The sequence below is a fragment of the Tursiops truncatus genome, chromosome 12 (genome assembly GCF_011762595.2).
Source record: "Tursiops truncatus isolate mTurTru1 chromosome 12, mTurTru1.mat.Y, whole genome shotgun sequence".
Lineage (NCBI taxonomy): Eukaryota > Metazoa > Chordata > Mammalia > Artiodactyla > Delphinidae > Tursiops > Tursiops truncatus.
Genome location: NC_047045.1, coordinates 34533736 through 34561491, shown reverse-complemented (window position 1 = coordinate 34561491; position 27756 = coordinate 34533736). Strand labels below are relative to the sequence as shown.

The 27756-nt window shown below is 34.9% G+C and overlaps 1 long non-coding RNA gene across 2 annotated transcripts; it reads right to left on the bottom strand.

Moving 5' to 3' along the window:
• Positions 1-357: 357 nt before the first annotated feature.
• LOC141276087 (uncharacterized) lies at positions 358-27748 on the bottom strand. 2 transcript variants are annotated; one of them, XR_012325028.1, is made up of 5 exons: positions 27688-27735; positions 9141-9230; positions 5859-6039; positions 1187-1357; positions 358-808 (listed from the first exon to the last, which is right to left on the bottom strand). It is a non-coding gene; the product is annotated as an uncharacterized lncRNA (long non-coding RNA). The 2 variants fall into 2 exon arrangements; XR_012325027.1 differs by lacking the exon at positions 9141-9230 and having other exon boundaries at positions 362-808; positions 27688-27748.
• Between the last annotated feature and the right edge of the window lie 8 nt (positions 27749-27756).

The window sequence follows — 27756 nt, the reverse complement described above, 5'->3', positions numbered from 1 at the left end:
TATTCTCCTATATTTAAGTTTCAACTCAATACTAATTACCCCAATAGCAGGTCTAAATATAAAACCTATCGCCTTAAAGGAATTAGAGACCCTCTTCCTGTTTTCAATTTGCTCTAGAAACATGATAATATAATTCACCTAAAATTTCCATAATATTACTACTGGTTAAAATATTGGGTTGGCCAAAAAAGTTCATTTGGGTTTTTCTGCACAATGTTGCAGAAACCTGAATGAATTTTGTGGCCAGCCCAATATATCATACCTTTTGGACGACTGGTAAAAAGTTGTGGAACAACCTGGAAGTAAGTTGCACAGCAAACAGGGAATCTGGAGAGGTTTTATTTAACAGCTGGGGCAGGATGCGTGCTATGGGTCATCTAAAGCTTGTTATGGAAATGACTTTTGGTAACTCTACTTTCCTTCTATAGATTGGGCAGTTGGAAGAGATCAGTTTTGTAATCTATCTATTATGTTTTAGCAGGGAAGCAACAAAATAATTGACACTCCACAGACATGTTTGGTTCTCAAAGCTGTTTCATAAGCTTCAATCATAAACTGTACTCACATCAGCTTTAAATGACACAACGTGCTTATCCAAAAGGCAGACCTGGAAAGCAGCCTGTGATAAGTGATTCCTGTCACAACACAGCTCTGCTTCAGTAGATGTGTGTAGGGTAGATGACAGCAAGATGCCCAACAGCTGCTGGCTGCTGAACTAACATGAGATGACACAGGCAGGGGTGGCAGGCAGAATACATTCTTTTAAGGATATTCTGAAATGAACCATGGCTTCAGATAGGTGGAAAAGCTAGGGAATAAAAAGATCAACTTAAAACTGAAATAGTTCTTAAAAATCATAGAAAGCGTGACTAGACTAAATGTCAGTAAGGTCTGTAAAATTCAGATAGCATTTGTTTGCAGAGAAAGGTTTTCAGTCATTCGTTTTTTCAAGCATGTCCACATACATACATGACTTTTGTTTTGAATGAAGAAAATTGTCAATTTTAAGAGATTTTTGGTTTCATTATTTTAGGTATGTTTACTCTCTGTTGAAGCAAAGTAAATAACACTGAGTTAAATTTGTTTTAGACAAAAATATCCAGTATTCTTGCAAACCATCCTAGAACACTAATCATTTTGTACCTCTTCTGATTAATCTTGTCAGTAATAAGACTGTTTTCTTTACCTGACAGTTACAGTTTATCTTTTCAGTAAATGCATTTTCTCTTTTGGAAAGTTGACAAGGAGCACATCCACGTCCCTTGTAGCTAATGGCTGTTATCACTTTAGGTTTACAGATGATAGATTTTCTTCTAAATAACCTCCAGGGTGATCTTCATTGTCAGTGTTGTCATCCCTTGAATTTGGATATAGTTGATGGAGTTATGCCAGTGCAGCAATGAAACTTCCCCATGACCAAGATTTTGCCATATTTTATACTGATAATATTATCAAATAAATATATTATGCTCTTTTCTACCAAGTTAATCATGAAAGCTATAGAAATATAAAAACACACAAAAGAATAATAAAAATAAATCTAAAATTAATTTCATCCATGATATTGAACGAAATAGGTGCTTTCAGCATCAAAAAATAAAAATCTGACCAATCACTTAAATGTTACATTTACAGTAATATCTCTTAGCTGAATTATTTTTTCATTTAGGTGAAAATGAATGTAGAGGAGAGTGCATTCTAATTTAATGTTTCAATTTTAATACAAACTACTTGAGAAACCATGGTGATATGTCTATTTTTTATTACTTTGTCAAAATATTTCCTTAGCCCAACTTCTTGAATATATCCATTATACATGACAAAACATCACCTCTTTTTAATAATAATCTCTAAACCTTCAGGTTGACAAATATTTATTCATGGAAATCTTATAGTATAGTGTGTGAATTCCCAGATAAGAGCATAAATCTGTAGTATAACAAATACAGTGGTTCACATAAGATATAAGAAAAGTAAAGCTACTGAATGTTACCGATAGCGTTCAAGTCTTCATGGTAACATTATTAAGAAATAACCTCAACTTTGTGAGAGCGATTTAATCTGAAATACTCTAGATTAAATATATTTTTCAAAAAGCATCCTGAATACTCTATTTGAAATGATCACACTCTTTTCTGTGGCAGGCAGTCCAGGATAGTGGTAATATTGCCTTATTCACTGATCATCTTGACTACGTAACTTCAAAACGTCTTCCACGCTGGAATGTATCAACCATGACATATAATATGATCAGAGTCAAATCTTTGTAGTAGTGGTATTACTGACCTCAGTCTGTTTTAACACAATGAAAAATATTTCATGTTATTATGTGCATCTGGATTTTAGTCAAGTTTCAGTTTGTTGAAGAGTGGAAAGTAGAAATTGATACGCAGTTTCAACAAACATCCCAAGTTATACATTTGTAAAGAAAATTTAAAATTTAAGTGAAAGTATGTTTGTTTCATATCACATTTAATAATTCTGTATTACAGGTATATATTTCATATATCCTCATCACTTTAGATGTATTATTACTTTTAATTTGTAAATCTGCATGTGAAAGCACAGGTTTAGAAATAAATCTTAAACCAGAATGGAAGACATCAGTATGGATGTACCTAGGTTTACAATATCTACAGGTCATTCCCATAACACAAAAGAAAATGCTCAGTATGGAGACTATATCAATTAACTATCAACTTATTTAATATTCCAATTTAAGGAACTGTAGGTCTTTGAACATATGTAAAAACCTAAAATTTTAAGTCTTTGTATAACTTTGAAATCAGGTCACGATTTGTAAGGGTTCATAAATGCAAAAGGCGTTCGACCCTTCATAGTGGAAAACTTTTATTTTATATGGATGAAAAAATGTATAACACGAATAGTACTTTACAGTGGAAGAATATGAACTTATGGATAAAATCAGTTTATGTGAGACAATTATTCAAAATGTAAACTATTTTTTCACAAATATCCAAAAATATAATTATGAAGTGTAAAGGTGCCATTGCTCAGAATAATTATAATTCCAATGAGTCTCTCTTTATGAATAATATAACTACCTATTTTTGCTTATCTAATTAGGAATGTGTAGCACACTGTCCTTTGACAGGTCCATTTGTGGGTTTAATTCCTGAGTCTAACTTTCATATAATCTAGTATATTTTTATGACCTATCTTAAGGAAACATAAGCTACAACATGCACAATTCTAAAGGACAATTGGGAACTTATACAGCAAGCTTCTGAGATGTTCAAACACTGACAGGCACCATTTAACTCTCTATGAAACTATTGTCCTTCAATGTGTAGAGTACACATGACTGCAGATATGACTCAACCTTTCAGGCAGATGAAGAAAAATCATACAACAAAAAGATCTTGTAGGGCTTCCCTGGTGGCGCAGTGGTTGAGAGTCCACCTGCCGATGCAGAGGACACGGGTTCATGCCCTGGTCCGGGAAGATCCCACATGCCGCGGAGCGGCTAGGCCCGTGAGCCATGGCTGCTGGGCCTGCGTGTCCGGAGCCTGTGCTCCGCAACGGGAGAGGCCACAACAGTGAGAGGCCCGAGTACCGCAAAAAAAAAAAAAAAATCTTGTAGTATTTGTTCCAAGCTGACCATATCCAAGGTGGAGTCCATGCACCCTGATTTGTTCCAGGCTCCTGTGCCCCTTTCCCCCTGTTCTGGCCCTAGCTGGGATTTTCAGAAACATTTAATTATTTACTCAGAATCATCCTTTTGCAGCAGCTAATGGAAGCCTGAACTGATGCCAGGCTTGTAGTTACCACCAATAGTGACTTTCTGTAGTTTCCATTATAAGATGGAAATGGGAAAGGGAAGGTGGAGAAAAGTAATAATATTTATTCTAAAAAGCATATTCATATTAGAGATGAAAGTCACATTTATTAAGTTAAAATATTCCAGTTAGTATTATTTGGGGGAGGCTGTTGATAGATTCATCATGGGTTCCAAAATGAGAAGTTACATTCCACTTACGTTTTCCTATATTCAGACTTTTGTTTATGTATTTTGAGAAAATATTAGATTCCCCAAACATGAAATTTAATAAGTACTCATATGCAAATAGAAGAGAAAGTATCTTAATGAAGAATACAGAGAGAGTCTTTGTGTCTATTCCTGCATTTGTGTTGGCCAACTTCAGAACAAAACTTCAGAAGGCATGGCTGCTCACAAGTGTTTTTTGTGTGTGTATTTGTGTGTTTACGTGTGTGTGTGTTGCTTTTTAGTTCTTAAGCTGTGAAATAATAGGGTTGGATTCTAGAAATTCTAAAGTCCCCCTGCATTCTAAACTTTCATATATCTGATAGAACTTTGAAAGCAAAACTTTTGCTAAATGCTTATAAAATACTTTGATGTTTTACTTCTAACGGCTGTTTTGGTTAACTGCTTAGTGGAGCTCTGAATGTACTTCTCTGTGTGTGCATATATGTTTATTTTGTAATCATTACAAATAAAATCTTTTTTTTTAACTTCATGGTTTCAGAATTCCTTATGAAGCTAACAGTAATCAAAATTATGATTTGGCAGTTTCTTAAAAAGTTAATTTTTTCATTCCTACTTGCATGAAATATCCAGGAAAGGCAAATCTACAGAGACATAAAGCATGGGGCTTGTGGTGGGAATGCAGAGTGCCTTTTTTTAGTTCTATTTTATTTATTTAACATCTTTATTGGAGTATAATTGCTTTACAATGTTGTGTTAGTTTCTGCTGTATAACAAAGTGAATCAGTTATATGTGTACATATATCCCCATATCCCCTCCCTCTTGTGTCTCCCTCCCACGCTCACAAAGCACCGAGCTGATCTCCCTGTGCTATATGGTGGCTTCCCATTAGTTATCTATTTTACATTTGGTAGTGTATATATGTCCATACCACTCTCTCACTTCGTCCCAGTTTACCGTTCCCCCTCCCTGTGTCCTCTAGTCCATTCTCTACGTCTGCATCTTTATTCCTGTCTTACCCCTAGGTCCTTCAGAACCTTTTTTTTTTTTTTAGATTCCATATATATGAGTGACTTACTTCACTCTGTATGACAGACTCTAGGTCCATCCACCTCACTACAAATAACTCACTTTCGTTTCTTTTTATGGCTGAGTAATATTCCATTGTATGTATGTGCCACATCTTCTTTATCCATTCATCTGTTGATGGACACTTAGGTTGCTTCCATGTCCTGGCTATTGTAAATAGAGCTGCAGTGAACATTGTGGTACATGACTCTTTTTGAATTATGGTTTTCTCAGGGTATATGCCCAGTAGTGGGATTGCTGGGTCATATGGTAGTTCTATTTTTACTTTTTTAAGGACCCTCCATACTGTTCTCCATAGTGGCTGTATCAATTTACATTCCCACCAACAGTGCAAGAGGGTTCCCTTTTCTCCACACCCTCTCCCGCATTTATTGTTTGTAGATTTTTTGATGATACCCATTCTGACCAGTGTGAGTTGATACCTCATTGTAGTTTTGAACAAATAAAATTTAATTTCACAAAATGAATTCAGATATTTAGGAAAGTTTTGACATCCCATACAATATTTTAGCATCCAGTTTAGCCCCTTTCTTCAACTGAAAACTGAGAGACACAACAATGGTATATTACTCTAAGAAGGAATTCATTGTCTTTCTCTATAAACAGATAAAGACTTAGTATGACCAATATGGCAGTGCAAATACAACATAGGCTTAGGAGAGTTGGACTTTTGTAAAAGTTTTAATTCAGCAGCGATTCTTTGCTACTATATAGCTGCCATCAAATTGAGGGGGCTCAATAGAGGTTAACAAAATCATATAGTCATACTGAGAAGGAGTGATTTTAATATGTTTTATTTACCTTATAAAGACACACTGCAACCCTCCTCCATTGATCTAAGATTTCTTTGAATGATTTGATGACGTGGCTCCAGGGTCAATTGCTTGCCTGTTATCTTCCCAGAGTTATTGCTTTGGTCATCTGGCATTGTGATTGTGATTGTTGCCTTTTTGAATGTTGAAGTGCTGCCATTTATTTCCTCCTGGAAAGTAATTGCATTTATATTTGATTTTTTTGACATGTGAAAAAAATGGAACAAAACAGCAGGATAATGAGCATCCAATTCTAAGTTAATCGTGGCACTGTTCATAATTTGTATACATGAATTCTGTTTCAGAATGTAATTTGATCTGAGCTGAGCTTCTCTAAATCTAAACGAGGTGTCTCACACACAAAAAATCACCTTATTTTTATCCATTGTAAATGCGCCAATTTTTGAAGGCCTTTGGGAAAGTGTACAGAAATAACAATATAAATTGAAATAAATTCAGGAGGTAAATTTTTAAATTATCTTATAAAATAAAATATGTAGAATCATTTCTTAGTACGGTTTGGAACATGGACAAAGGTTAAGCTTATCATAAAATTAATAAGCAAACTGTTGCACCAAAGCAGATGGGCTGGATATAAGCACTAGAATGCATACTAGATTCTACCAGTTTTATGTTCCTCACCACATTACCTGCACTGCTAAAAAGATATAGATCTTCATTTATTATTTGTGCATCTCTAATACCCACAGCACTTTTCTGGTCCATTATTGTCAATTACATGTTTTTGTATATTTAAGTAAATTAATAAATCTGGTCAAATGACATCAGATTAGCTATAAGAAAAATTCTCATTTTGTATCAGTTCATCTCATAAACTGCTTGGTTATAAGAAGTCTCACACATAAATATTAATAAGCCCCTTCCTGTTTTACCAATAATTTGTGAGGCAGTGTGATATCACGGAGGAAGCATATGATACCGAAATACCTGGGCTGAAAACCTCAATGCTGCTCATACTAGCTGCTTCATCTTGGATAGATTACTTAATTTTTCAGAACCTCAACTTCCTTGTCTGTAAACTGGGGTTGAGATTGTTAGGTGAATTTGGAATGTGTAAAGTACCTGGACTAAGTAAAATGCTTAGTACACTCTAAATTGCTTAAAATGCTACTTACTGTTGTTGTTACACACAAAGTAAACTAAATAGAATGAAAGAGTAGAAGAATGTTCAAATAAAATCACATTTCATATAATTTAAATTTTGAAAAAATATTGAAATATTGATACATTGCATTAACCTGTACATTTAATAGATGACTGATAACAGGATGAGGCAATAAGATATCCTTAACTCTTATAGTCCATTTTAGAAAATCTTGGAAATTATAAAAATTGTAATGATACTATAATAATATAATCACCATTTATAAATTGATATATATATATAAATGTATATAAATTTGACTACTGTTAACATTTTAGGGAACATTTTAGAAGCTCTTTTTCTGTTTAAATATCAATCTGTCACTTATCCAGATATCTGACAGAATTAAATGATATTGTACATGCATGTTTATTTCAGATATTATGATAGAAATGTTTTGCAAACATGAACTTCAATAACTGCTTCATTGTATGGATAAATGCATAAAAATGGAGTAATTCCACTATGTGTCACATTTAGTATTTTGAAGTTATTTGCTAAAGCAGACAATGCTGCAATAGATAAGTTAGTATAAAATTATTTGTATTTATCTAGACTATTTCTTTAAGATAAATTACTAAGGATACTATTTGTGTTTTAAAGTGCACAAACAGGGCTTCCCTGGTGGTGCAGTGGTTGAGAGTCCGCCTGCCGTTGCAGGGGACACGGGTTCTTGCCCTGGTCCGGGAAGATCCCACGTGCTGCGGAGCGGCTGGGCCCGTGAGCCATGGCCGCTGAGCCTGCGCGTCCGGAGCCTGTGCTCCGCAACGGGAGAGGCCACAACAGTGAGAGGCCCGCGTACCGCAAAAAAAAAATAAATAAAGTGCACAAACAATAGAAAGCTTTTCATATATAGATTCCCTTTAGAAAGGTGGAACCATTTTATACCAACGTCAGTTATCTTGCTGATACAGCACATCTTTATAAATGCCATTGTTTTCGTCATTTGTTTCAAAAGCCTTTCATATTTTGATGTGAATTTTATTTATACTTCTTTGTTAGATAGTGAAGTTGTGTCTATTGGTCATTTACATTTATTAGTTTGTGAATTTCATTTTCTTTTCTCTTGCCCAATTTTGTATTTAACTATAAGAGCTCCTTATAGATAAAGAAACAAACCTTATAAAGATATAAGCCTTGTCACACATGCATCCATAAGTACCTTTAGCAAAATTGAATGCAGAAAAATATATGAAAGATTATTAATTCAGATTCACCATGACTCTAACGAAGCTTAAGATTTAGTGGTCATCTCTTACGTGGAGCCTACTAAGCTCTTAAGATAGACACTAGCAATATGTTCATATGGTTATGTGATTTTGGAAAATTTGCAAATATAAGACTTTTATGTGTTGATTCACCTCTGCTTCTCTAGGGCACATTTCCTCACCTGTTGGGGGACACTGTAGAAGGTATGGCATTTTTTGGATCTGGCTAAGGAAAAGTTACACAGTGGAATACATTTAGTTTGGCTTTATTAGAATATGCTTATGTTGTTCACTATCTATTTTGTTTATTCTTGTTATTTTATTTGTTTTCATAATTGTATATTCTTTTTAAAAAATTGCATGCCCAGATATATAAAACTTGACACCCATAAAACTTGTATCCATCACAGATGATATTACTATAGGTGATTGATAGATTACCTGAAAGGTAATTTTCAACAGGGAACAAACTAAGCCAAAGGCAACATGCCAAGATGTGAAGGGCACTCATTTTTAAATGTTTGAACTGCAGGTCTCCACTGAGGTCTATATAACGATCTCAGTAATTCCAGCTCTCACCCTTATCCGAGATCAACTAGGCCAGTTTGGAGTAAAAGTGAAACAGCATTATATGTTCCTCCCCTACTCAGGAGCAGGACAAAGAGTAGGTTTATCCTTGTCCTACTACTGTTTATGTGTCTTTGATATCAGAGAAGACTCCAATATGCTATAACACCAGTAATACCCCCACTCCCAACATTCTACTACTGTCCCAAAGACCTTGTCCTTACTTAGCCAAGCATAGTTTCTCTCCAGAAAAGCTAGAGAGCAGCTCTTTTTGTAGTAGGCATACACAACAGTGGTAGTAGGGTGGAGTTAAAGTAGGAGGAAAGCTTACATTGCACGTTGTGTTCAAGTTCATCTTTTCTGGCGTGTGACTCATTCCCTGTGCCATATATAGACTGTGCTTGGAGCATAGTCTCATTCTCTTGCAGTCATGGAAATAATGAAGACAACATCAAAGAGAAATATGAACATTTCATAGAAATGTAAGAATAGGGAAGAAAGGCTAACACCTGGAGTTAGGATAAAATTTGGGGGAAAAGAAAGAGAAAAGTAATAGAAGAAAAAGGCTATTTAGCTATAGGTAGCAATGTGTGGATGGATGACCAATTGATGTATTATGCAATTCTTACATTATTTTACATTCCAATTTTACATTATATAATATTTAAAGAGCATACTTTTCAACTAAAAAATGAGACTGCCAGAAGATTGGCAAGTTAGTTTATATTAAACACTAAGAAAGTAAAAGGCATGTGCATAATCAATAGTATTAATAACAGATAAGGATTGATATTTGATTTAGAAATGTATTACTACTGAATATGAAGATTGGAGGTAATGAGAAAATGAGAAAAAAAAAACTGTGCTATTGTTGAACTCAGCATATTTGACTTTATTTGTGGTATAGTGATATCTAATGTTCAGAAGATCATCTAAGAAAGTTACTGAGTGTACTAATGAGTATTATCTGGCATAAACCACAGAAAATTTTATGGCATTATAGTAGGGCATTTATTCAGAATATAAACTTCTACACCAAATAATAATTATATATATTTTTCAGAGGATTAATACAAAAGCAAAGATTTGATACTGTAACAGATATAATGAATGAAACCATTTGTTGATTATTTCTCAATTGTTTTAGCTATAATTCTGAAGAAAATTCATGTAGGACAGAAAACAGTTATTACTGGATTTGTAATTTTCTTCAATGTAAATATTTCTATTAGTGAATATATTGTAGAGTACACAGGATTTGTCCAGAAGGTGATAAGACTGATGAGGATAACATAGTTACTCTACAAACACTGACTCTTGGAAAAAAATAATTTGAAGGGCTATGGATAAGAAAATGCCACAAGTATGCATGAAAATACTTCATATTGCAACTGATGATCCTCCAACAAATTCTAAGGATTTCTCTAATCCTTGTGAGCATTCTTTAAGCATTGTAGTCAGTGAAGCTACAATATTGATCTTTGTATGACCAATGTTTTAATAACCATTCAAAACTTTAGAACTATTTTTTTAAAATTTATGTTTATCCAATATTAATTTGAAAATACTGTCAACTCATCATAATAAAACATATGTTATAGAATGCAAGAAAAATTTAGTTTTGAAGCCAGCTCATCTAAAATATACAGATTTCAATACAGTTTTGTCATGCTTTTAATTAAGTAAATGTTTAAAGAAAAAATATAGTAACAAATATTTAGTACGTAAATCTAATGGCTTATAAAACAAGTGAATGACTGAAGATTCTTTGAGGAAAACCAAAGCAATAATCAATTTCTTTTAATTTTGGATAAATTAAATTAGAAACTTAGAAAGTATTTTGGTCTTTTCATTGTTCCAGATGGTATATGTAATTTAAATAATTATGGTGTATATGTGACCTAAACTCTAGTAAATATATAAAAATAAAATGATAAAGAAAGCATATCATATTGATAAAGTATTGATTTATAAGAAATCCAAAACTTACGATATTCTCTTAAACCTATCATGGCTCTAATAAAAGTATTACAGAATATTTTCAGTAATACATATGAGACATGTTTGTGAGTAAATCTGTACCTATTAGGACATGTTTTATTTTGCCAAGAAAGACTGACAAACAATGTAGGTCAGAATCGCTTATATTTGTACCATTTTCTTTATTCTAATTATATTCTCCAAAATGTACTGAGTCTCTTTCTATTTGTGTTAACATCATTGTCCAACCAAATGAAACATACAGTGCAGTAAGCTGCAATGAATGGTATAAAGTTCTTTGATAATGCATTCTTCTGAACAAAGAAAAGAAGACTACAGATAATTTATTTATTTTCCTGTCAATTGTGAAATCACAGAGTAATGAAAACAGAATAAGGAACCAAATGTATTAGTCCAGTGACAAAGCTTGAAATGAAAAGAGAAAATGGTTAGAAATTAACCTTTACTTGGAGTCCTAAGGCCTTATAACTCCCTTCTCCTGACATACATTAAAAATAATTCTAAGTTGCACTTGATATATGGGATATACAGGTACAATTCTTGTCATTTTTGATAATAATTTAATTTGCCTTAGTTAATCATTTCTAGCTGATAAATATGAGTAGAGGCAAAATTCTTTATACTGATCCGTTTAGAATATTTTATTATTACATTAATCTTTGAAAAAAATCTGATTGCTATGAATGTGTTTACAGGGCATATAAGATCTAGAACTCAAATTTTATTTTCAACAAAAATGCTATATATTCATTGAATAGATCCAGTAATTGTAATTTTATATATATAGGTAGAGATAGAAATTTTTATTTCTCAAAATTGTTCCAGAGACTCTGAAAGATGAGTCATTTTAAAAACACGGAGAAATATGTATATTATGTTGTGCTAACATATGTAAAAAAAATTACCTATGAAACACATTAATTTTCACAAAACACTTTAATATTGATCTTTTTATGACCCACAGCAGATAATTATGGTATATTTAAAGTAGTAAGGAATTGAGTTGTTTTCCGTATAATTACTCATAGGAATGCTAGTATACATATATGCATATTGAGACTTGTACCATTTATCTCTACTACTTCAGTGTACAATTATGTTAGTTGAAATTTTGACTTTTTTGTGTAGAAAGATTAAATACTACCAAAGTTAAAATATATCCAAAAGAACCCTCTTTTATAAATATATAATCTATGTCAGAAAACTCAATGTGTTGTTAAGTAAGCCTTATTTTATTTTTTAAATTGTTTCATTAAACTTTTACATTGATATTTATTCATTGTGAAGTATCTACAATTATATGGCAAAATATGAAATTAAAACACTAAAGTCCATCTACAAGAAAGCAAACAAAAAATCTCCAATTCATTCCCATCCCCAGAAGTAATACTACACATATTATTCTGACAATTATATTGTACCTTGAGTTCTAGTAGAGATCTTTACTGTCCATATAGTTCATTCTTTCTAATGCCTACTTCCATTTCCATAGATTGGATTATTATATTTGTTTATATTATAAATAATACAATACATAATATGATTTTTGTAAATAATTATATAATAATTCTTTTTAAAAATGTGTTTGTTCGTATAAGGAATGTTCCAATGAACCATTTTATAAAAACTTATATTTTGATGATCATTTTTGTAAGGTACAATCCTAGAATTAGAAATGCTGGCTGAATGATTATGCACATTATATTTTTTGATTGATATATCTAGGTTGCTCTTTAAGCACAATATTAATGTTCATTCTCAACAACAAGATATGGGAGTACTTAATTCACCACACCCTTGCTTTTGAAAAGTTAGATAGGTGAATGACATCTCATTTTTGTTTTAATTTACTTGTTTCTGAATAATAGCATGCTTGAATATCAGATCATATTTCCATTTTTTAAAGTTAAATATGTTTTATTTGGCTGCCTTTCTTAATCATTAATAATGACTCTGAAACAAATGGCATTCATACTGTCAAGCAAGAAAAAAATCTTTTTCTTGAGAAGAAGAGGGCAAAATGATTCAATTATTTTCCGTAAAAGTAGTGTGAATCAATGCAGGCTGGTCAGAAGGGCACTACTTCAACCCAGAAGCAATCTGTTCTGAATGTAGATAAAGTGTCTTTGTGTTTGGGTAATTAGCTCAATGTAGATAACTTCTATGTGTCCTAGAAGAGGCTTTCAACTAATAACTTTATAAACAGATCTGACAGACTTATTTTTGCCCTGGGCAAGGTCATTTTAAGTCATGGCAGCGGTAAGAGAAAAGGAAAAACATCTTAAGTCCACTCAAGGGATGAGTATAGTGTGACTTTATGTTATAACATGAGACTTAGCTTAAGCTCTAAAGCGGGTATCCACATTATAAAGGCGGTAAAATACATATTTAAAAGCCCTGGATTAAGGCATTCTAATGTAATAGATAAATATCAGACCAATATTAACACATGCTCAAATTATAGAGGCACTTGAGAAATTTATCTCTCCACAGTGAAAAGTAAAATCAACTTTGTGCATTACAAAATATTAATGACATTTGAAATTCAGCTTATTTTTCAATTTGATCAGAAGCCAGATAATGGAATATTTTCACATGATAAATAATCAACTTTCCTAGTTAATTTATAAATCAATACCTATAATAGGAATTACTAGGGCTTCATTAACCTCAGATTCAAGAATGTCATTTGATAACTATTTTCTGACTATAGGAGGTTCATATAAAATGTTAGAAAATTTTTCTAGTAGTTGAGACATCTGAGACACTAAATTCATTTTAAAACTATAAATTCCAAGTAATCTTGTTTGATCTTATCAAAAAACAGAGGCAGGAAAGGTTACCTTAATTTACCCTAAAGGATAATATGTATTCCTGAACCCAGATCTTATTTGTGTGTATGAAAACATCCTTGTATTTTCCTCACATTACATTACAAATGACATTTATTTAAAGAGCATACTGCAACCATCATTTATATATTTAAGAATGTGAATTCACATACTAGTAAGTGCCTCTCTTGTGCATCCAGATAAACACAAAATCTTTGTTTTTCTGGATGGAATGGCCAGTTTGGTGAACCCTTCATGGTCAGAGTCTTCTCTGATACAGTTTTTGTTGAAAGCATTTAACAGCACAGTATTGCTACAACTATTACTCTTTTAATAAATGACAAATAGAGGGGATTGGTGAGGATGGTGGAGTAGGGGGATGTTGGACTCACCTTCCCTCACAAACACATCAAAAATACATCTACATGTGGAACAATTCTCACTGAAAACAAACTGGAAACTGGCAGAAAGATTCCATTACAACCAAGGCTGTAAGAAAGATCCACATGGAATCAGGTAGGAAGAAAAGAGAAGGGATCAGGTCGGACCTGTGCCATGGGGAGGGGACTCAGAGGAAGAGGGAAAATATAGGGGTGGAGATCCGCCCTCAGGAGTGAGCAGTTAGAGCCACATATTGGATGCCCGGGTCCTGCAGTCCAACAAAGGGAAAATCAGCCCCCTTGGCTGGTTGGAGTGTCTCTGGGGCTAATAGGAGGGCTGGACTCTGCTTGTGAGGAGTGTGTGGGTGCTGGCTGGCTCCCGAGGCAGGGTGGAAAGGATGGATTGGGAACTCATGAGGAGCTGCCCACTTGCTGACCCAGCAAGTTTTAAGTGACCCAGCCTGAGCCAAGTGAACACTCTAGCCCCACTTGCTTCACATCATAGCCCACTGCCAGAGCAAGGGCTACCTTGAACAGGGAGAGAGCTTGGTCCAGGGATGCAGAGGTGACCCTGACTGACCTGGGGCAGCATCTCAGTGTGGCAGGGGTGGCCATTGCTGGCGCTTTCACAGGGAGCACATCAAGGGGTGATCCCCAATCTCAGAGAGTAGCCAGACAGCACCAGCCCATGCCCCAGTACACACTAAGAGCCCAGGAGGGCCCCACCTGCACTGTGGCACAGCTCCACAACAGGGAGGTGGGGGGTGGGCTAGGCCTGGGGGAGTTATCACCTGTGAGGGACAAAGGAGACTAGGATGTAGGGGGGACAGCCCTTGCTGGCACTTGCACAGGCTACACATTGGAGGCAGCCCATACCTCTGTCTTCAACTGGCCTGCCACAGCCATGTTACCCTGTCATGAGTCAAGAACTCCAGTCTTTGGAGCAAGGGTACCAGTGTTGGGAGGGGGAGAGCACACACTTAAAGGGAACAGAGCCAGCTCAGACCAGACCCTCAGGTCTTCAGCTCCATCACCTTGGGATCCAACACCATCCCTAATAGGAAGGTAATGGCCACTGAGCAAAGGGGAAGCCCCACCTCCTGCCTGGCTCTGGCCCTGGCCACTCCATCTCCAACCCCACTTCCTACCAAAGTGATAACTGCCAGCACACCCTGAGGAAAGACATGGCTTCTATTCATATCACATCCAGCAATCCCACCAAAGAGAACAGGCACATGCAGACTGTATAAGGATGCTCTCACATAAGGAACCCCTTCAAGATTCAATAGGTAGGTGTTTGACCTAAATTCATAGAGACAGAAAAAGTTAAGCAAAATTAAAAAACAGAACTGTTCTCAATTGAAAGAGTAAGAGAAAAAAAACTCCAGAAAAAATAATGAAAGAGAAATAAACAACTTAACATATAAATAATTTAAAGCATTACTAATAAGAATGCTAGATGAATTAGGGAAGAGAACAGATGAACACAGTGAAAATTTTACCAAGGAACTAGGAAATATAAAAGTCAGTCTAAACTGAAGAATATATTGACAATAACTAATGAAAAACATACTAGGAGGAGCAGACTTCAAAAAGTCTACAAATAACAAATGTTGGCAAGGATGTGGAGAAATGGGAACCCTTGTGTACTGTTGGTGGGAATGTAAATTGATGTAGCCACTGTGGAAAACACTATGGAAGTTCTTCAGAACACTAAAAGTAGAACTACCATATGATCCATCAACTCTACTCCTGGATATATATCAGAAGGAAACAAAAACATTAATTTGAAAAGCACCCCAATGTTCACAGCAGCATTATTTATAATTGCCAAGATATGGAAGCAACCCAACTGCCCATCAACAGATGAATGGATATACACACACACACACACACACACACACACACACACACACACACACACACACACACATATATATTCAGCCATAAAAAGCAATAAAATTCTGCCATTTGCAGCAAAATGGGTAGACCTAGAAATTTTATGCTTAGTAAAATAAGGCAGGGAAAGACAAATGCTGTATAATATCACTCATATGTGGAATCTAAAAATAAACAAATGTATATAACAAAACAGAAACAAACTCTCAGATATAGAAAACAAACTAGCAGATACCAGTGTGGAGAGGGAAAGGGAGGGGCCAGATAAGGTTATGGGATTAAGATATACAAAGTACTATGTATAAATAGATAAGCAACAAGGAAGATATATTATACAGCACAGGGAAATATAGCCATTATTTTGTAGTAACTTTACATGAAGTATAATCTCTAAAAATATTGAATCACTATGCTGTAATCTGAAACTAATATAACAATATAAAACAACTATACTTCAATAAAATAGGAAATGTATAAAAATAATAAATTACAGATACTGTTGATAAATTTAGAAAAGTAAATTTTTGTATTTAAACCAATATGCATTTAAATCACTGCAGTATAGACAACTCTACAGACTGCAAGAGCACCTATTCTGAGAGACTGATGAGTAATGAATATGTTTATCTGTTTTAATTTAAACAATAGCTTTAAGTGAACAAGACATTTAAAGTTTTGAAAATATCATACCACCTATATTTTACCATTATTTTTTAAAAGTTACTGCAAAAATATAAAGACATTTCCCTGTTGTTTTTATAATCAAGATTCTTTTTATATCTATTATTTGTCAAGTTCTGTGCTCACATACTATGGAAGAAAAGCACCACAGTCAAAATACAAGATATGTATTTGGAGGTACTTCAAAAAATAGTTTTCAGTAGATTATTTTTTAATCTGTCAAAACTACACTAACAATGTAAACCAATTCAAAAGTATTCAGTAAATTGTCCCTTTCCAGCTTCTTAGCTACAGATCCCAAAAACCTTTTCCAGTAATAGTGTCAAAAGATTTTTGTGTATCCTTCTACCAGCAAATGTGCTTGTCTATATATCCTAGCTTTTTTTACTCAGGGTATCATACTATTCACATTGCTCTGTGTTCCCAGTGGTAAAACTTATAGTTTTACTATGTAGTGTTTCTTCTTCGCGCGCGCGTGTGTGTGCGCACGCATGCACGCACGTGCTGCGTGCACATGTGTGCACATGTACCCATGTGTACACACCTGTGTGCGTTCTTTCTGATATTTGGAAGACTGTTTCAAGTAAGTATACTAGTTATCTTCAAAAGTCTAATATTTTACTATTCACCTTACATTAAACAATCTGATATAGAGGCTCATCTTTTCTCCACTTGCATATTCTGATTTATGTTACTTTATTTTTATTTCTATATCATCCTTAAATGCTATAATTCTGTAACCATTATTCTGATTATTTTAACCTTAGTTCTATTTTGTATGACTTTTAAAACTTACCATCAATTTTTTACTACAACTGCACTGATTTTCTATCACTTGGCTAAAACGTCAATGTCTACATCCTGCTTATTAGTAATATTTTCCTAGAAATCTTGTATATTTGAAAATATTTGTTGCTTACTTTATAAGTGAGGAACAGTTTAGCAAAATATATACTAATGGATCATGCCAAAGATTCCCAAAGACTTGGTAGATAATATTTCATTATTTTCTCACATTAAATCCAGCTTTAAAGAGGTCAGGGACCATTTCAATATTTTCCCATTATCAATGACTCTTCTTTCTTATTGCCTTTTATTTTTCTTCGTAAATACATATCCCAGTAACTCTACTAAACATATGTCTCAATATAACCAATTAATAATGATTTTTTTTAATCTCCTGGGAAGTGATGTGCTCTTTTAATCTCTAAATTCAAGTTTTGCTTACTGAGAAAAAGTTTATTTTAAACAGTGTTTTAAATATTTTTCTATTCCAGGTATTGTTGTTTCTCACAACACTATTACCTGTATAGTTCATTTCCTTTAAGAGTTTTATATCTTGTCATTTACTAATAATTATTTTTAAATTTTGCTTAGTTTTCTCAAGACTCTCTTCTATTCCTGGATATAATTTCTGAACAGTATCTCTTTTCTATTATTTTTTCTAATATAGGCTTTATTTCCATGGGTGGTCGTATTTTTCTTTTACATGTTTTCGAGACTCAGTTTTTCATTCTTTTATCTTCCTTAGCTCATGTTTTAAAATCATGAATGTTTTAAGTAATATTTTACTTCTTTTGCTCTTGATTTCAAAATACCAACTTTATTCACCTGGATCCATGGAAATGTTCTTTTTTTTTTTTTTTTTTACAATTCTCATGTTCTCTAAAGCAAATTTTCCCGTTTTTATAGACTTTCTGTTGTGCTCCTTTACATTTTTTTCACTTTGGTCTTTTAGTTTTATGAGTCCTTTTTAAATTAATACTCATATTTTGAAGTAGGTTTTTTTTTTTTTTTTTCTTGAACGTGCTCCATGTAGAAGGAGAACGTGGCTGAGGTCACAGAGGAATTCTCTGGGCTTTCAAAGTTTCACTTAATCCATATATAACACTTTATGATACAGAGTTTTCTAAAGAAGAGTAATTGTTGGGGGATAGGAGTCTCCTTTTACTTTGCTTAATTTGATAGTTAAGGCTGGGTTACTACCACCAGCTAAATTTCTTCTTAAAAAGGTACCGCTTCTGCAAACTTACTTGTTTGGCCCTTTCTATCCTTGCATTCTCTGATATAAATGACATTCTGAGAGGATTCCACAGCTAACCCATGTTTTCAACAAGAGATTCTTGATGCAGTCTCTCAGGATGTGCCCCTTGATTTGTAAAATTCTGTGCTTGCCAATGTTACCTATGATCTATAGCTTCCAGCTTCTTGTTTCACTCTGGTCAATATTTTCTGCTTTTATCAGATAATCTTCATTTATTTATAGATTTCATTTATAGTTGCATTTAAAAGTGTTTTCTGATTTCATGAAATGTAGTTTCTGTTTCTTGAACCTCTTACTTTTGGTTGGATTCAGAAAAAAAGAAGGAAACAAAGGTTTGCCTTCCTGGAAAGAGTGCATTTTCACCTAGAATACATAGGAACATAGGGACATGGTTGAAAACAATGGGATTGTATCTGTTTATCTTAAAATATGGATGCTAAAACAATGAAGCTATTTTGGAGAAAGCCACTCTATCCATTTGATAAAAAAAATGTTTTAGAGTGATGTCAATCTAAAATTGATGATGTAGTGATGGTGGGTTAAGAATGGGATTTGATATTAAGAAGCAGATAAAGGCATAAACAAAAATAGTTTGAAGCTTAGTGCCTTTACTGGCGCCTAAGAATAGTTTAGTAAGGATAGAATGTGAGCTTAAAAAGTGAGTTCCTGAACTATGAATGGAATAAATATTCAAAGAGAAGGGGGAACAATAAGCAGCCCATTTAGTTAACAGAGGAAGATCTCTTTGCTCACATAAGAGACAAGATATCCAGTATGCATTTGATATTTTCCTTCAGTGTTATTAAAACTTTTTCCAATTAATTTTTTTTCATTTAATATAAAATATGACAAACTGGCTAATCTAATAAGCTGTATTTATAATTCCAAGTGATCTGCCTAGTTTGACCTTTTAGTCTTAAAAAATTAAAAACCCAGACTGATTCTAATTGTTGTACTTAAGCCCACTTAATAAGACACTTGGTGATAGAGTCCAAATAAAAGAAAAAATGAGACAAATTAAAATTTTTCTCTCATTCTTGCACTGAATTCCTTAACTTCATCTAAGTGAATGATATGACACCAGATTCTTGAAAATGATATAGCTAGATATTTTGAAACTCCTGAAATATTTCTTTATCTCTTTATTATGTTTTATTAATTGCAAAATGAACAGCTTTTTAGTTACATGAAATTTAATTGAATTTTTATAGTTCCTGAGGTACTTGTGGATTTCATCTGTTTAGTATAAGTCACCTTGGGGAGGGAGGGAACTCTCAGTAAAAAAGGATCTTTTAAAAACCTTCATCTTCTACAGAGAAATGAGAAGCATAGGCATCTGACCTTGCTTACCCTAAGGAGCCTATTCAGTGTTCATGGAAATATCATGTGCAATGTTGATGGAAATATAATCATCCATGGAGTCAACACTATTGGGGTTAAAAGTTCTGCCATTAACTATTTGGGTGACACTGAGAGAGTCGGTCTACCTGTTTGAACCTTGTTAAGCAACATGACTAAAATAGTATTATAATATATACATCATCAACTAAAGTTTTCCAATTTCTTGACTCCTTGGTATAACACATTTTTGAGAACTTGTTCTATTTTGGGCAAAGTTTCAAGTTCTATGGGTACAGCTGTGAGCACAAACACCATAACTAAAACTCTGCTTTCAAGACTTACTTACTTGTGAGAGAACAGCAATAAAGTAATCAAATAAATAATTCTCAGAGAATGGTATGTGATAAAAAGACAATAAAACTAGGTCATAGGAGATATTGACTGAGGGTAGATCTTTTTTTTTTTGGTACGCGGGCCTCTCACTGTTGTGGCCTCTCCTGTTGCGGAGCGCAGGCTCAGCGGCCATGGCTCACGGGCCCAGCTGCTCCGCGGCATGTGGGATCTTCCCGGACTGGGGCACGAACCCGTGTCCCCTGCATCGGCAGGCAGACTCTCAACCACTGTGCCACCAGGGAAGCCCAGAGGGTTGATCTTTGATGTCCTAGTCAAGGAGAACTCTATGATGAATGGCACTTGAGCAGAGACCTAAATGATAACTGGAGTGAACCACGTGAAATCCTGAAGAACTCAGAAATATCCAGAAAAATAAAGTTGTTCAGGGAGAGTAGGAGAAGTGCAAAATGTGTAGTGGCAAGGGGTATAGAATTATAATTTTTGATGGATTTTAATGAGATCAGTGTGGCTGGACAAATTAATGAACGTGAGAGTATAGATTAAGATAAGGCTTGAGGGGAGGGTATGGGTCAAGTCATGCAGCGTGGCCTCGTAAAAGTTTGGGATTTTATTTTGATTACAATAAACACATTTTTTTTTGTTTTGATAAGATCACTCTTGTTCTTATATGGAAAGGAAAGAATGGACACAAAGCAAATATTTGTAATATATTTTCTGTTGTAGTAATTTTGAGTTGATATATGATAATTTATAACAACCACCTGGCATTTGCAGACCTACCTACCTCTAACTTCTTTATCCTTTAATCCATCCATTTTGGACTGTAATATTGAAAAGTGATAGGGCTTCATGAGGAAGAAACTAAAGACTAAAAATATATATTCGTCAACTATTGCTGCATAACAAAAATAAACAAACTCTCATTTGAATACCCTGATAACATATATTTCTTACAGGTCTGTGGATAGGTTGGAGAGGTTCTACTGACTCAGCTGGTTAAAAATCTCTAAGGGACAGATGGAACTGGGTCAGCTGCTAAGTCTCTAATATCAGCAGGCTAGCAAGGACATGTGCTACTCATGGCAATGGCACAGGTGCAAGAGTGTAGGCTCTAAATTGGCATCTTGTCACTTTCACATACATTTAATAGGCAACAGCAAGTCAAATATCCATGCCTGGAGTCAAGAGACAAAGGAATACACTCTGCCTTTCAAAGGAGAAAATGCAAAGTTACATGGCAAAGAGAGTGGACACAAGGAGAGGGGAGAATTGTGGACAATACTCCAATCCATCAGGGATAGAAAGGCTCTATTTTCCAGAGTAGCCCAAGAACTTTAAAAAAAAAGAAAGGAAAAAGGAAAAGCCCTGAAGAGTTATTCTTTCCTTACAACCTACCTTTCTCACTCAGGACCCTCAGGTTCAAACTTCACGTATGTAATGTTGTTTGCTATCACGTATTCAAACATTAGTGAATAAACTTTGTGTTCATCATTTTGTACCTCCCAGAAATCTATACTACACACTCATTGTTTAAAGCATTTTAACTACGCTGTTTGTAATTAAACCCAACATAATTTTCCACATCACAGTTTAAGCTTAAAATACTCAACTTTCTGTAGCTTCCTGCACTGGTATTACACCATGCCATTTTATACCTTTACACATTTGTTTATGTCATTTCCTCTACTATAAAATTTCTTCCAAAAAGTAGATATTCGGTACACATTATGGAATTAAAGTATTAAAGAGGTAACATAAGGAATAAAATGTCATTTCATATACTAAACGAAAACAACCTTGAATTATAGCACAAAATCGGTATCACCAACTTTAGCACACTGGGCAATATTTGAAACAGTTTCAGTAAAACAAACCCATGTTACTTTAGTTTTGTTCCACCAAAAAATAATTCTGACAAGTGAAGAACTGGGAGAGAACTCTAGCAAATGTGATATAAAACATAATTTAAATCTTCTTTCAAAGCGGTAAAAATGTAAATGTAAAAAGTGTAATTCTCTAATTATAACGGAAAAACATATGACATAAAAGAGCCAAATCAGATGAATTACAACTAAGAGCAACTTAAAGAACAAATAGGAGGATGACAGACTTATGAATGCTGCATATTGCTCTACCAAGATCACCATAAAAGGATTATTTGTATCTAATTTTTATTTGGATTTATAATTATCAATAAGACAAAAGAGTAAGTAATTATATAAACTTATTTAAATAAGTCTAAAGCCTCCATCATCTGGTGACAATGATAGCATAAACTACTATAGCTCTATCTATGTGTAAAGTATACACAAAATATTTTATAATATCAAGATATCCAAACTAAATACCTTATTCAATATCTGATTATCAAGGGAGGTAAAAATTAAGAAAAAGATTTCTGTGCTATGGGAAACTAAAATTAGCCTGGGCTGGTTTGTTAAAGTCAGAAATGTACATGCTTTGGACACCTAGACAAGCCATGCAATATATTGATTAATAATGAATTTTTTTTTTTTTTGTAACCGTGGATCCAAGGAAAATTTCAGGGAAGTTTATACTAGGTTGTCTGCATGTTTTATTGATAACATTGATATTTATGATTTGAACCTAGTTTTAATGAAATCCACAGAGCTCTATCATTGGGGCGAGTCATGTAGCAAGAATGTGCCCATCTGACCAGCAGGGTATAAGAAGTCCTGACTGAGAATCCATGTTGAGCCTCCTGGTCCCAAGGTGTTCCATGCATACATCCTTGGTTCCCGATTCAAGAGAGAAATTGTGTCCTTTATTGCCCAGTAGAGAGGGGATGAATGGAACCTGTGCCAGTTCTTTTGGATTATTTGTTGTGGGGCAACTTTTGGCAATGAGGAGTATCCTTACTATAATGCTTTGCATTAAACTGTAAAACTGCATAAACTGCAGCTTCAGAGGCCTTTCCATTTAAAGTCCTGTTAATTTTCTTTAGGAGTCAAATTTGTTTGACTGCCACCCTAGTGCAATTACAAGTGTTATTACAGTAAAGAAAATAAACTTGATTAGTGAAGTCAAAAATATGTCTCTCCAGCAGGCAAATTTCTTTAGTGATGGGAATCTGGGCACTTACATTTTAAGCAAGTATTTCTTTTGTTCCACATTGGTTGTGCAAATTATCTTGCACGTCATGAACTAGATTTCTGAATGTACTTGGAGGGACTCTGGATGTATTTCTTGGCCATTAAAAGTGTAGTAAAACTGAAATTATTGCAAAGATGTGACTACTTTGTTAAATAATGCAAGTGTAATAAACAAAGTTAAAGTCAATTCACCCCTACAAATGAATTTTGCTACTCTTCCAGCATGAGATTAAATACACCCTTTTCATAAATTATGTCATTTTTCCATATGTTTAAAATGTATTATTTCATAATTTGAAATGAACTTTAAAAAAATTTTCCCAAACATATGGATGGATTAATGGACAAACCCCACCATTCCTCCTCTACTTTTTATCTAAGACAGGTCTTCATATTTTCTGAATAGTTCTAATTTTAAAATTATATATATGTACTTAAGATCTGCATGCTTTTTGTACCATTTTGTAACACATTTAGTTGTTGCTTCATTTGCCTATATTCTTGAGATTTTTCAAATGTAACATTAAAACTATTGAATATATCTTTGTAGTCGAAGTCAGCTAGCTTAGACATCTGATTATGGGAATTAGGACACAGTTACGTTTATAATCCAAACACTAAACCAAAATTTAAAAATCATAGGGACTTCCCTGCCTTCCAGTGCAGGGGGTGCAGGTTCGATCCCTGGTCAGGGAGCTAAGATCCCACATGCCTCATGGCCAAAAAACCTAAACATAAAACAGAAGCAATATTGTAACAAATTCAGTAAAGACTTTAAATTGGTCCACATAAAAGAAATTTTAAAAAAGTCATACATGGTTTATTGCACTGTTAAAGAGGGATCATTTGATAACCTACTCTTTTGGAAATTTTCTATTAAAACAATTAGCATCTATCTATTTATTACTTAATCTAAAATAGCCCTTTAAAGGATGCCTGCTAACAGGAGCATAATGTTTGTCTGCTTCTCATTTTACCAGCAGCATATCCCCCATCAAAAATAAAAAGTAAAAAATCCATCACTTTATAAACAAATTGTTTCCTTTTATGTACATGATCGTCTCAAGTAATTGTGAATGTTAAGAAAAAGTGCATTTTTCAGAGAAAAAATGTATAAAGAAATCTCAGGAGATTTAAGTTCTGTTTCCTGCTTGAGCTGTCTGCTAGGTGGTTAAAGGCAATGAGTTTTCAAAATGTGGTACTATGGAGGTGATCGAATTACATTTTAAGATAAGTATATATATATTTTTTCCTCAAATCTTACATTTGAATTGTGAACTCGTGTGTGTGTGTGTGTATATATATATATATATATATATATATATATATATATATATATTTTTTTTTTTTTTTTTTGTGCGGTACGCGGGCCTCTCACTGTTGTGGCCTCTGCTGTTGCGGAGCGCAGGCTCAGCGGACGTGGCTCACGGGCCCAGCCGCTCCGCAGCATGTGGGATCTTCCCGGACCGGGGCACGAACCCGTGTCCCCTGCATCGTCAGGCGGACTCTCAACCACTGTGCCCCCAGGGAAGCCCCCCCATTTAGGTTTTTACATAATATTGAGCAGAGTTACCTGTGCTTACAGGTCCCTATGTAGGTCCTTGTTGGTTATCCATTCTAAATAAAGCAGTGTGTACATGTCAATCTCAAATTCCCTAACTATCCTTTCCTCCCACCCTTTCCCCCTGGTAAGAAAGCTTACAGTTTTTTCCCAAGCACACAGAGATCATAGGTCATAGAGCTAGGAGTAGAACTCTGCTCTTTGTGTTTTTTTTTTTTCTTATCTGCTATAACAATCCTTTACATAAAAATGTGGAGTAGCAAAAGGCAAATTAACCTAAAAGCCAGATACTTTAACAGTGTGAGGTGAATGTGTCCCTGACAAAAACTACATCTAATACAGTATAAAAGTTGGCAGTTCTGCTATAGAAATCGAGCTATCTCAAAAAGCATGAAGCAGATGATCTCAGTAAAACAGCAATTTCTATCCTATAGTTAGTTTGCTCGATGTACCCTAAGAATAGAGTATAAAATATATTTTCTAAAACACTTCTCTCATTTTAGTGGACAGCAGGTTCTTAGTGTTAATGCTGTATTTTGCTTTCTGTTGCATGCTGACAGATCTAGTCCTCACCAGAGCAGCATTTCCCATCAAAGATATTTAGAAAGTGTTTTTACTATGAGGAAACTTGAGTCTTAAGTTACTGACCTTTGTCCTGAAGCAGAATCAAAAGTGTTTCCATACTACTATCTCCTTGACTCATCTCAATTATAGCAAAACAAAATAAATCTTTAAGACAGAACTGCACTTAGGATAGCTGATTTACTATTGTTCTGAGCTAACAAAAGTCTTCTTCTTCCTAGTGCATTTCAGATGTGATAATAACAAAATAAATCTCTCAGAAGCAAACAAATCTCTTTGGGAGCTAGAGAAAGCTCTTAAAAGAGTCATTTTGAGATACCCAATTTCTTCTCTTCCACATTTGGATGCTCAGATATGTTTTGGAGAGAAAGACACTTAAAAGACTGCGTGTCAGACACCTTGTCTCCTTTTTGGGACACATTGTGAAAAACAAACCACTTAAATGTGCTGCCTAGTAGCTCATTTTATTTCTATCTATTGCTCTCATTTCTTCCAAGGTGTCAAATGTGTTCTAATGGACTCATACTTAGGCTAACATTTATATATAATGAAAGGAAATGACTTTGAAAAAAACATAATAGTGTTTATCCCATAGAGCTCAAGAGAAACAGACAAACGTGTTTCTTTCCACACTGCTTTCTCATTTTTTTCTGAATTTGTACTTTACCAGTCATCGCCTCCACTACGTGATATTACCGCTGTCCTGTAGAAAACTTAATCATATTAGGGTGGAAACCAAACCCCGCATTCTCCACCCCACTCCTAAGGCTCTTTTCAAATGCTGCCTTGTCCTAGCTAACAAATGGCAGTGAGTTCCCTGAGTCTCTCTGCTACTCCCCGTACGGCATATCCCCACAGAGCACTCAAGAAACTCGCTGTTCGGAACCGCCCCCAGGTACAGACCAAAGCTCCAATAAAAGCTCCCGTTGGCCCTAGCCGAAGAGCCAGAAAAAGGGTGGCTTAACAACAGAAAACCTTAACGGCAGTACTTACCCTGCTCCAGCCAAACGCCTGCGGAAAAAGTGTATCCGCTCCCCCCCCCCCCCCCCCCCCCCCCCCCCCCCCCCCCCCGCTTCCTGTGACTTCGGAAGGGCCTGGAAGCAGGAGGCAGGGGGGTGTCAATTGGACCTAGCAGGGAGCTGGTTTTCCACGCCTGAGACAGAGAGGCCGGTGGCGGGTAGCACTCTGATTTCACCTCAGGGCAGTGTTAGTAGGGTTCACAAATTGAGCTTTCTCCGCTGCTGGGCAGCACGGAGACTGAATGACTTAGGGCAAAGAGGGGCCAGTTACCACTCTGCTCCACCCACAGCATCCACAGTCATTACCAGCGTTAAGGAACTGTGCCTCCATATCCACCTGGCATCCACAAGGCAGAACAAAGTCAAAGTCGGGGGCAGAGTTGGTTGACACTCTCAGCTTCTCCCTTACTCACCCCTAGTGTCCACAGGACCTTGCTGGGAATTGAGGCAGAAGGAAGTGGTACAACATTTACAGTACTGAAAGTAATGAAGGCAAATTCTATATCCAGTGAAAGGAATCAGGAACGAAGGAGAAATACAAGTTTAGATGAAAGAAAACAGAATATGTTTCTAGCAAAACTATTCTTGAAGGCTGGTTAAAGGAATTCTCCAAATAGGCTTGGAACTTCAGAAAAGGAAAGAACAACAAAATAGGGTAAGAAATGAAAGAACAATAAAACAACTATTTTACATCTTATGGGTTTATTATATCATATTTGATGATTGAGGCTAAAATTATAATACCGTCTGACATTATTTATGCTCAATGTATGTTGAGGAAATAAGACAATTATATTGAAAAAATAGGGAGAGTCAAGGTGGCTCTATGGAAGTAAATGCAGATCTAATCATGTGACCCCCTCCATAAACGCTTTCTGTGGTTAAAACTGCACTTCTGATAACACTGAAATTCTTAATAAACCTGAGGGGACTCATATACTCTGGTGACACTACATCCTTTGTCTTCACCTTAAACCACTTTCATCCTCCCTTCGTGCGCTCCTCCTGCTCTGACTTTCTCACATGTGTTTCAGTTTCTGAGATGCCTTTCATTTAACTTACTACTACTCACCCTTTAAGCTGTAAGTCAGAAGTCACCTCCATAGGGAGGACTTCTCTGACTCCATCCCAACCTGAATCA